The following is a 10,081-nucleotide window of genomic DNA, read 5'->3' as shown; positions in this document are numbered from 1 at the left end:
ATATAATGTTGCCATAAGAGTTACTAGAAGATTTATAGCTTTTGCAGGAAGAGTTTAATATTTATCTATAAGAGTCTGAATTAGAGGCAGAGAATATGGAATAAAGCAGGGGATTACTTCAGTGACTGCAAATCCTCAGACTTCTGGAAGCCTAAAGGATAAAAGTGTCATTACTTTCTGAGAAGACCCCGAGATGAGTACAGCTTTAATTGGCAGAATTTAAAAGGAAATTAAAAGTGTGTATTATGAACCTTACAACAACCTCAGTGAAGACTTTCTTCAGAAACTGGGCACAATGATTCACAGAAATTGGGAATAATTATGCCAGCAATTTACCAGTGGCACCTTCCTGCAGATTTATGCCCAAAAAGAGAGGCATTTGATAGTCTTTTAAAAAATATCATCTTATCCAAAATACACATACAGGAAGAGTTTGTGTAGCTTGGATGAAGTCATAGTTTAGACAGGTAGATCTCTAAATCAACAGAAAAGCAGCACCTTTCCTGAGGAAGTCTCCAGAGACATCTTACCTGCTAAGCCTGTTAAGAAGGAGGATTATCATTAGTGTCAATAGACACAGGAAACTTGGGCAACAGATGTGGGCAATCCATAAGAACTTTGGCTTCCAACAACTGTCTTAGTTATGCCCAGCTGTGCATCTGCCAATGCTAATCCATCATAACACAACCTGCTATTTACTTTCCTTGTAATGATAGGGATTTAAGAGGATGATGAAAGAGAACCAAGACCTATGAAGTAATTTAGAACTTTCTTGAATTTAAACTCTCCCTTTTACTTCCTATCATATGGCATATTGAAAAGATAACATAACACCTAATTGCAACTAGAGTAATTGCTGCTAAAATTAATAAAGGAAAACACAATAGTTTGCTGAGTTTCTTGTTTATAGTATTTTATAATACCATACAGAATTATTTGATAGAAATTAGACAAGAATATAATTTGTTAGGCAGTTATCCATCTTTAATGTTCCGACTCTTTCACATAAGGATGATCTATCAGGTATTCTTAAAAAGCATAAACAGCTAAATATAAATAAAGCACCATAAGCAGTACTCTAAAGGAAGTAAGATTTATGATAATCCTGCTCAACTGAAGAGAGAGAGAGAAATAAAGAGAGAGAGGGACAGAAATTCTGTGCCTCTACCAACCCATACCATTTTCATGTGCATATGTGTGTTTAAAGTCAGTGAGAATAAGGTTAACAGCTCTTCCAGATGCAAGACATGCTATTCCCAGTAAGACATTTTTTTCTATCAGGTATCCCCCTCCCCACTGTACTGTTTATAGTTAGTAGTGTGTGATTCCTTGTTAAAATAAAAAAGAAGCTCAGAGCTCTATGCTAATAAGGTAAGGCTTCTAGGTTCTGTCCCATGCCTATAGAGTAGTTCATATCTTGAAGTCTACATGACACTTTGACAGTTGCTTTGATGTAGCCATTACCAAATAATGTGAAAAATAGAAATCCTTACCTCTTCCCTGAACCTTGCCCTATTCCTGAGTTTTATCCCAACCCAGATCTTCATTGTGAGAGATGTTGGTAAGGAACAAGGTGAAGCTGTGACATCTCAGTCATTGGGCCATATGGGCTCTTGCCATACTCAAGTTGGACCAAGAGCATTCCTTATGTTTGCAAAAGACTCTGCATTTTTCTCTATTTCTTTCATATGCAATTCAACGTTAAAAAAAAAACAAAAACAAAACAAAACAAAAAAACACCTACAGAGATTAACTTGAAACCAGATGGATGGCTTCATGGATGTGAGCATATTTACCGTGTCTTCAGGAGAAAGAAAAGAGGGCCAGCAGTACAACTGAGCTACAAAATCATCTGTAGATGCTAACCTCTTAAGCAAACGAAAAGGTTTTTGAGGACAGGGACAATAATCATTCATTAAGGCCATTCCTACAGAAGGTGTTCCGTATTTGTTTAGGTTAAACCCTATTGCCATTTTTGTAGGTGAAAAATGACTTCCTGTTGGCAATTTCATATGATTCCATCTAAGAGTTAAGATCCCATACCATACCTCACTTTAGCATACTGGAAAAAACATGAGAACTTTGAGCAGACAGACCTAGATTGAAATCCCAGATCTACCAATTATGTGACCTTGGGAAAGTATCAGTCTATCCTAGCCTTAGTTTCTTTGTCTGTAAACTGGAGCGACTAATACCAATCATATAAGATGACTGTGCCAATTAAATTAGAATAACATGCAAAAATGACCTGCTATAGAGACAGAAAGTAGACCAGTGGCTGCCTAGGGCCTGTCAGTTTGGGGAAAAATGTGGAATGATTGCTAATGTATTCTTTTTAGGGTGATAAAAATTTTGTAAAATTAGAGTGTGGTAATAGTTGTACAACTCTGTGAATATACTAAAAATCACTGCATAATACACTTTAAATGAGTGAGTTGTATGGTATGGCAGTTATATCTCAATAAAGTTGTTTTAAAAAAGTCATAATAAGGGACATACATAGAGAAAGTCAGAGAAAGAGCTCAAAGCCACTAAGAAAAAACATGCTTAGACCTGGCCTTTCACAAGGCTCATTTGTAGGCTTGAAAAAACAAACAAACAAACAAACCTCTGAGTACTTCTTGAATTAATCCAGTTTAGCATGAAACAGTCATCACAAAGCATTATTACTAATTGGCTATTTCTGGTACTAGCCACAGGGGAAGGGGTTGTTTCTTTCTGTTCTACATCTGGCAAAGATCTAGTTTTGATATAACAAACGTCATGAAGTAAAGATTTATTTTAAGATTTACTTCAGAGTTGAAAAAAAAGCTACAGTTGATAGACTGTTTGGCTGTTTCACATCTCAGGCCTCCCAGTGTTTGGTGCATAGTCATATGAATAAAAAAGCTGTGTTCCCCAGCACTTTCTCATTGCAGTTGCACAAACTCAACATGAATCTGGTTTTGAACAGCAGCACAGCTTGGACAATGTTCAATCACCACACAGAGTCTGGGCAATGTAAAAAGCAGACCAGGGAGGCCTTCAAAGAGGGCATAATAGTTACTTGCCCAGATGATCAAATTACATTTTCCTCTTCTAACTGTTAGACATTTACAGGGACACAATTCGGAGATGCCTTTGGGTCCTATTTAATCCCTATGTAGAAACTAAGCATTTGCTAATAAAGGGCCAGATTCTTATGCAGGGAATTTTATACATAGGACTTTATAGGGCACAAATCTGGACAGAAAAGGATTCCAGTTTTGAATACTGCTTTATGATACATTTGTAAATAGTCCATCCTGTTCTGGATGATTTTTTTTTTTACCCAAAACTGTTACTCAGTGAATCATTTCCCCTCCCCATCTATGCAATTTCTGCATAAGATAAGAACAGTTATCAAGAATTACAGATCAGTGATTTCACCTTAATTTACACATCACCCTCTGAAGATGCAACATCTTGCTGTTTAAATGTGTGTTTGTTTGTTTTTAATCAAGAGCACCTATTATCATATCCAGAATTAAATAACAACAATAAGGTGCTAGAATGCAACCAGGCTACTAGCATTGAACCAACTCTTATCCCAACATTAGCAGGATATCTGAGGTAGATTAGAGCAGGGAAGGTGAACCCTTGTAAAAGCTGTGAAATAGATGATTCCTTTCTGTCATACTTTTCCAGCCCTTTTGTTTCCAGGTACCCAGTGACCTACTGCTGTCTTCTAGGTTCTGAGATCCTAACACTGCTAAATACCATGAGAATCAGGCAGACCAATGCTCTGGATCTTTTTCTTCTTTGTTATTTTCTTCAATACTTACTCATCCTATATATTCCACTCTTTAGTCATATTCCATTTTATGGCTAGTCTGATAAAATAATTCAAAGTGAGGAGTTAATGCTTTGAAAAAATTATATGTTTTGCCCCTCTGAGGAAGCATTTTCATTTTAACAGTGGGCTTTAATGTCTTGAATTACAGTTAATCCAGTCAGGAAGAGATTTTAGTCCAGGATATTTTTTATGCTCCTTAAATAATATTGTATAGATTTAGGCTATCTTTTTGGTTTATATATAAGAACAAGATATATATATATATGAACAAGAATATGTGTATATATATGAACAAGAATATATATATATATATATAGCAACATGATGAAATAGATTCTACATGAAGAGGAGACTGCAATCAACAAGGATATATGATATGCTTCAAGGATCCAGAAAAAGTAAATTTTAAGTAACGAAGCTTGTCTGTGAACCACAGGTAAATACCAGCAGCAGACAGATGAACCAACAGTAGAAAAAGCAGATGGGGTAGGATTTTTAAAAATATTTTAGGAAACAGAAAGGAATCTGTACATTTAAGTGGGCTCTGTGAACACCAGCTATAGCCGCAAACCAATGGCTGTTATCCTGGAAGTGGGAAGAAGAACTTCAAGTGATTTGTCTTTTGAGTAACAGCCATTTTGAGTATAGGCAAATAATATCTGCAAGGCTTGTAATTTACACATATACACAAATGTATAAAAGGACACACATCTTTACACTACAAAACTTCAGACGTATAAATTATACATTTAGGACTTTGAACAATTTGCTCTCTTGTCATTCTGTAACTATAAGTTATTTATGATAAAAGAACACTTTTTTCTCAATAAAATCAATAGAGATAACTAAGACAAGGGTTTATTAAATTCAAGATTTACTTATTTCTATACAAATTAATGCAAAAATATAAGTGACTTCTTATTGGGGGAATCCACCCCCAATATTTCAACGTGGATTCTTTCTATTTTCCCTAAGTGTTGGCCAGTCTGAGAAATAAACAGAAAGAATACAAAGAGAGGAGTTTTACAGCTGGGCTGCTGGGGGTGACATCACATATCAGTAGGTCTGTAATGTCCCCTGAGCCACAAAACTAACAGTTTTTTTTTTTTTTTTTTTTTTTTTTTTTTTGAGACGGAGTCTCGCTTTGTCACCCAGGCTGGAGTGCAGTGGCGCAATCTCGGCTCACTGCAAGCTCCGCCTCCCGGGTTCACGCCGTTCTCCTGCCTCAGCCTCCCGAGTAGCTGGGACTACAGGCGCCCGCCACTGCGCCCGGCTAATTTTTTTCTATTTTTTAGTAGAGACGGGGTTTCACCATGGTCTCGATCTCCTGACCTTGTGATCCGCCCGCCTCGGCCTCCCAAAGTGCTGGGATTACAGGCGTGAGCCACCGTGCCCAGCCACAGTTTTTATTAAGAACTTTAAAAGGGGAAGGGGTGTACGAACAGGGAGTAGGTCACAAAGATCACATGCTTTAAAGGGCAATAAAGATCCCAAGGCAAAGGGCAAAGCAAAGATCACAAGGCAAAGGGCAAAATTAGAATTACTGATGAGGGTCTGTGTTTGGCTGTGCACGTATTGTCTTGATAAACATCTTAAACAACAGAAGTCAGGGTTCGAGAGCAGAGAACCAGTCTGACCTCAAATTTACCAAGGCAGAATCTTTTCCCCACCCTAATAAGCCTGAGGGTACTGCAGGAGACCAGGGTGTATTCCAGTCCTTATCTCAACTGCATAAGATAGACACTCCCAGAGCAGCTGTTTATAGACCTCCCCCAGGAATGCATTTCTTCCCCAGGGTATCAATTATTAATATTCCTTGCTGGGAAAAGAATTTAGCAATATCTCTCCTACTTGCACATCCATTTATAGGCTCTCTGCAGAAAGAAAAATATGGCTCGGACCTTTGGTTGTCTTCCCTTGTTCCCTACAATTGCTGTTATTCTATTCGTTTTCAAGGTGCACTGATTTCATACTGTTCAAACACACATGTTTTACAATCAATTTGTACAACAGTGGTCCTGAAGTGACGTACATGCTCAGCTTACGAAGATAACAGGATTAAGAGATTAAAGTAAAGAAAGACAGGCATAAGAAATTATAAGAGTATTAATTTTGGGAACTGATAAATGTCCATGAAATCTTCACAATTTATGTTCAGAGACTGCAGTAAAGACAGGTGTAAGAAATTATAAAAGTATTAATTTTGGGAACTGATAAATGTCCATGAAATCTTCACAATTTATGTTCCTCTGTTGCGGTTACAGCCAGTCCCTCTGTTTGGGGTCCCTGACTTCCCGCAACAACTATTTGCAATATTAAACATCCATGAAATAAATAATACTAGTTGTTAAATTACTTACAAAGAAGCTCTTCTGCATACTTTTCAGAGAAGCATTTTGAGTAAAATTTGAAATATCTTGTTACTATCCAGTAGACTAGTATAATCTTAGACACTGCTCTCTCTTTAAGTTATTTTCTTCTGGGTTTTAACCACTTTTCTAATTCTTCCTTGACAAAGGTGATAAGGTATAATTTAGCTATGAGTGTCTAGTCTACATACAGAATTCACACATTATGGTCAAAACTAACCCATTTCTTTTGTTTTCAAAGTAGAAATGAGGGTAGAAGATTCACGAATGCATGGAAAATCCAATATATCTTAATTAATGTGAATGGTTCCTCCAAATAAAATACTCTAGAGAAAATTATCAATTGTTAACATTGAACAATAGGGAAACTGGAGAATGGATTACCCTTTCTTCAACAGAATGGATCATGCTCTTCACAAATAAAAATAGTACAGAATTTAGGTCCAGAATTCACTGAAATAAAATAATCTCCATTTTATTTGCAACATATACCCATTAAGAACTGATTATAAGCAAGGATCTATGCTAGGACAACATGGAAATTCAAAGATAAAAAAGCTAAACTCTATTGTCAAAGACTTTACAGTCTATTGGGAAGAAAGATACATAAATGAGTAGGTGATAGAATAAAAGTTTTATGATGTTCCTACCTATTCCTTATTTCAAATGCATGTATTTCTTTTACTTGAATGTCTTCTCAAGAGAAACATTAAATACTCTTAATTTGAGAGTATTATTGGAAGAAAAATCTTGCATATGACTAGTTTTATAGGATTTGCCCCCTGGTATTCTGTACTAACATTTCTTTTTTTCTTTTTTGGAAATGGAGTTTTGCTCTTGTTTCCCAGGTTGGAGTGCAACGGCATGATCTCGGCTCACCGCAACCTCTGCCTCCCAAGTTCAAGCGATTCTCCTGCCTCAGCCTCCCGAGTAGCTGGGATTACAGGCATGTGCCACCATGCCAGTGAATTTTGTATTTCCAGTAGAGACAGGGTTTCTCCCTGTTGATCAGGCTGGTCTCAAACTCCCGACCTCAGGTGATCTGCCCTCCTTGGCCTCCCAAAGTGCTGCGATTACAGGGGTAAGCCACAGTGCCCAGGCTCTGTATCAACATTTCTATCTGCTTTTCCCATGAACTAGGTTTTCCTTAACTCTGTGTCAATCCATTCCACTCTAACTGTTCACTAAGCTTTAGAGAAAGTCATAATGCTGAGACCTATCACTACTATCACATGTTATATATGCTTTTTGTGAGAAAGTTTGTGTCAGAGTATAGATGCCCTTCAAATTTCCTTTCATTTGAAAATGTCGGAGCAGTGACAGATATAGAATGGCAGGAGTGTAACATGGGGGTAAATTCAATGACAAGAGTCAAATAAAGCCAGAGGCAATTGCTCCAGCTTTGAAGGCCAAGAGAACGGTATTAAAATCAATATGGTCAAAGAAAAAAGAAGTTATACTTATCTTAAAAAGAAGTAGACAACATTTTTTTCTTCCTGGCTAAACAATAAATTCCATAAGCATAAGCTACACTGCCTATCTGTTTCCCTGACCAATTTGCAGAGTATGCTGTTGCACTGTAAGTTGTACTCAAATAGCTCATTAAAGTCACATGTTATTAGTAGTTTGGGTTTACTCAGCAGATATCTCATCAATCAGATCCTAGAAATCTAGGACAGCCTACATGAGTAGGTGTGATGCTAGTGCTGCTAACAGGTTCAGGAACAGAAAATTCAGAAAAGATCAAGCAAAAACAATTAAGAAAATAAGCCTTTGGCTATAGGGTTTGGCACATAAAGTTGGATTTAAAGTTAAAATAGGAACTTGAGTTACTGAGAAGCAGATGACACTCTATTTCATGTCGATCCAAGAATAAATTGTTGAACAAAGAAAGAATGGCAAAGACAAATGTTCTACTGTTGTCCCTTTAAATATTACTTTGTTGATTTTCTGGTTCTGGTAATGGTGGAAGAATTTTTCTTGGATTAACCCTCATTCAGGCAGCAATTATGAGATCCATGTTTATGCAGTTTTTATTCCAATATGGGTGTCGAGAACATGAATGGTGGGGCAGTTAGAAATCAAAAAGAAAGCTTGGTTTTAGGGGTCAAATAGTAGAATTCGAGGATGGCAATTCAGCTAGAATTTAAGGGGAGAGATTCTGACAAAGAGGAAGCTACAGAAGGAGAGTCCTCAAATCTGCATATAAACTGCTTTCAAATCTTGTATTATCTGAACCATGCATGAGGTGGGGGGCGTGCAGGAAAAGACCCCAAAATTCCCAGTAGAAAAGAGGGGATAGAAGACTGACAATGCCATACAGTTATTTCAGTAGATAATCATGGCAGAAAAGAGAGTTTGGAGTTTTAAGATGGCTTGGTAAATACATGGGGCTTATCACTGAAACTCCAGAAGGATCATGTCTTAGAGGTAAAAGTTACATTTCCATATTGAGGGATTCACTGTAGGACAATGGGAAAAACTGGAAGAGAGTCACACTAACAGAGCACAAAATCAAGCCTCCACAAGTTCAATTTAATCTCAAATTATTTACAACACACCTTCTTCAGGAGAACATAATGGAATCCAGGGTATCTACAATGAATTATCCAAAATATCTAGTATAAAAATCTAAAAAAAAAATTTGATGATGGCTGTTGAGAAACAGGAAAATTTAATCTATAACAAAGAGATAAAGCAATCAGTGAAAAATGACTTTTAGATGACCCAGATCATGGAATTAGCTGATAAGCACTTTAAAGCAGCCATTATAAATATGTTCAAGGTCTTAGAGGAAAAAAATTGCCAAAATGATCGAGCAGTTGTGGAATCTCAGTGAAGAAATAATCTTTTCAAAAAATGAACATTTTAAAATTTAAAGGTTAAATATTAGAAATGAAGACTCAATTAGAGGCAAGATGGCTACCTGGATGCAACTAGGAGGAAGATCTGCCACCAAGAGACCAGGACACTGTGAAGACTGGCACACTTCCAGCAGATCTTTGGAAGGAAGACATTGAGAGTGGATGGAGGGGTGACACAGGCACTGGGCTGAAGTGGGAGGAAGCTGGGAACCCTGCATGGGGCTACCATGCAACGGGACTCACTCCTGGCCTCCAGTGACTCTTGGGGAAGGGGTGAAGTAAGCAGGCAAGAAGAAACCTGTCTTAATATGAACCTCTGGAATCCTGCCCGTGACCTACATGGGCACCTGAGCTGGCAGGGAGAGTTGCTTAGAGAGGTAGTAGGGGCAGGATCCCAGCCTGTGTGGAGTCTAGAGTGTCTGGTGCAGAAACTACTTCAGGGGAGCGTGACCCAGGCACGGCCATCCCCCAAGGCTTGCCATGCTTTCCTAGGAGATTCTAGCCTTAGGGGAACTGTCTAACCTGAACAGAGGAGGGCAATCTTGACCATGAGATAGGGCCAATAGGACCTGAGCACATTTCTGTCTGCTGGCCTCTCTTGGAGACCCAACCTGGCAGGGCCTGCTTGCAGTGCAGCTTCAGATGCCCAAACAGGGCAGGGGCCCACAACATAGCTCTTGCACTGGCTGAGTGTACCTGACCATTGAAAAGCTCTAGCAGTGTGGCCTCTGCCAATATGGACCAGCCCACCCACACCCTTCCCTGACTGCAGCCTCCCCTGTGCCACTTAGCCAACACACACTTGCCCACAGCCAAAGCCCCCATTGTTCTGCTGATGCACGTGTGTGAAGGTGGGCCTCACTTACTCTTCCCTGCTGGTGCATACATGCGTGTGCACCCTACCATGGCACTGCTGCCAGCATAAGCGCACCCACCCCCATGCTGCATGGACACCAGCAACTTTGCCCCTACCCCATACCACCACCACCAGCAGCATGAACATGTGCACAGAGGTCACCAGCCCTGCATTTGTG

The sequence above is a fragment of the Chlorocebus sabaeus genome, chromosome X (genome assembly GCF_047675955.1).
Source record: "Chlorocebus sabaeus isolate Y175 chromosome X, mChlSab1.0.hap1, whole genome shotgun sequence".
In the NCBI taxonomy this organism is placed as follows: domain Eukaryota; kingdom Metazoa; phylum Chordata; class Mammalia; order Primates; family Cercopithecidae; genus Chlorocebus; species Chlorocebus sabaeus.
This window is presented reverse-complemented; position numbering follows the sequence as displayed.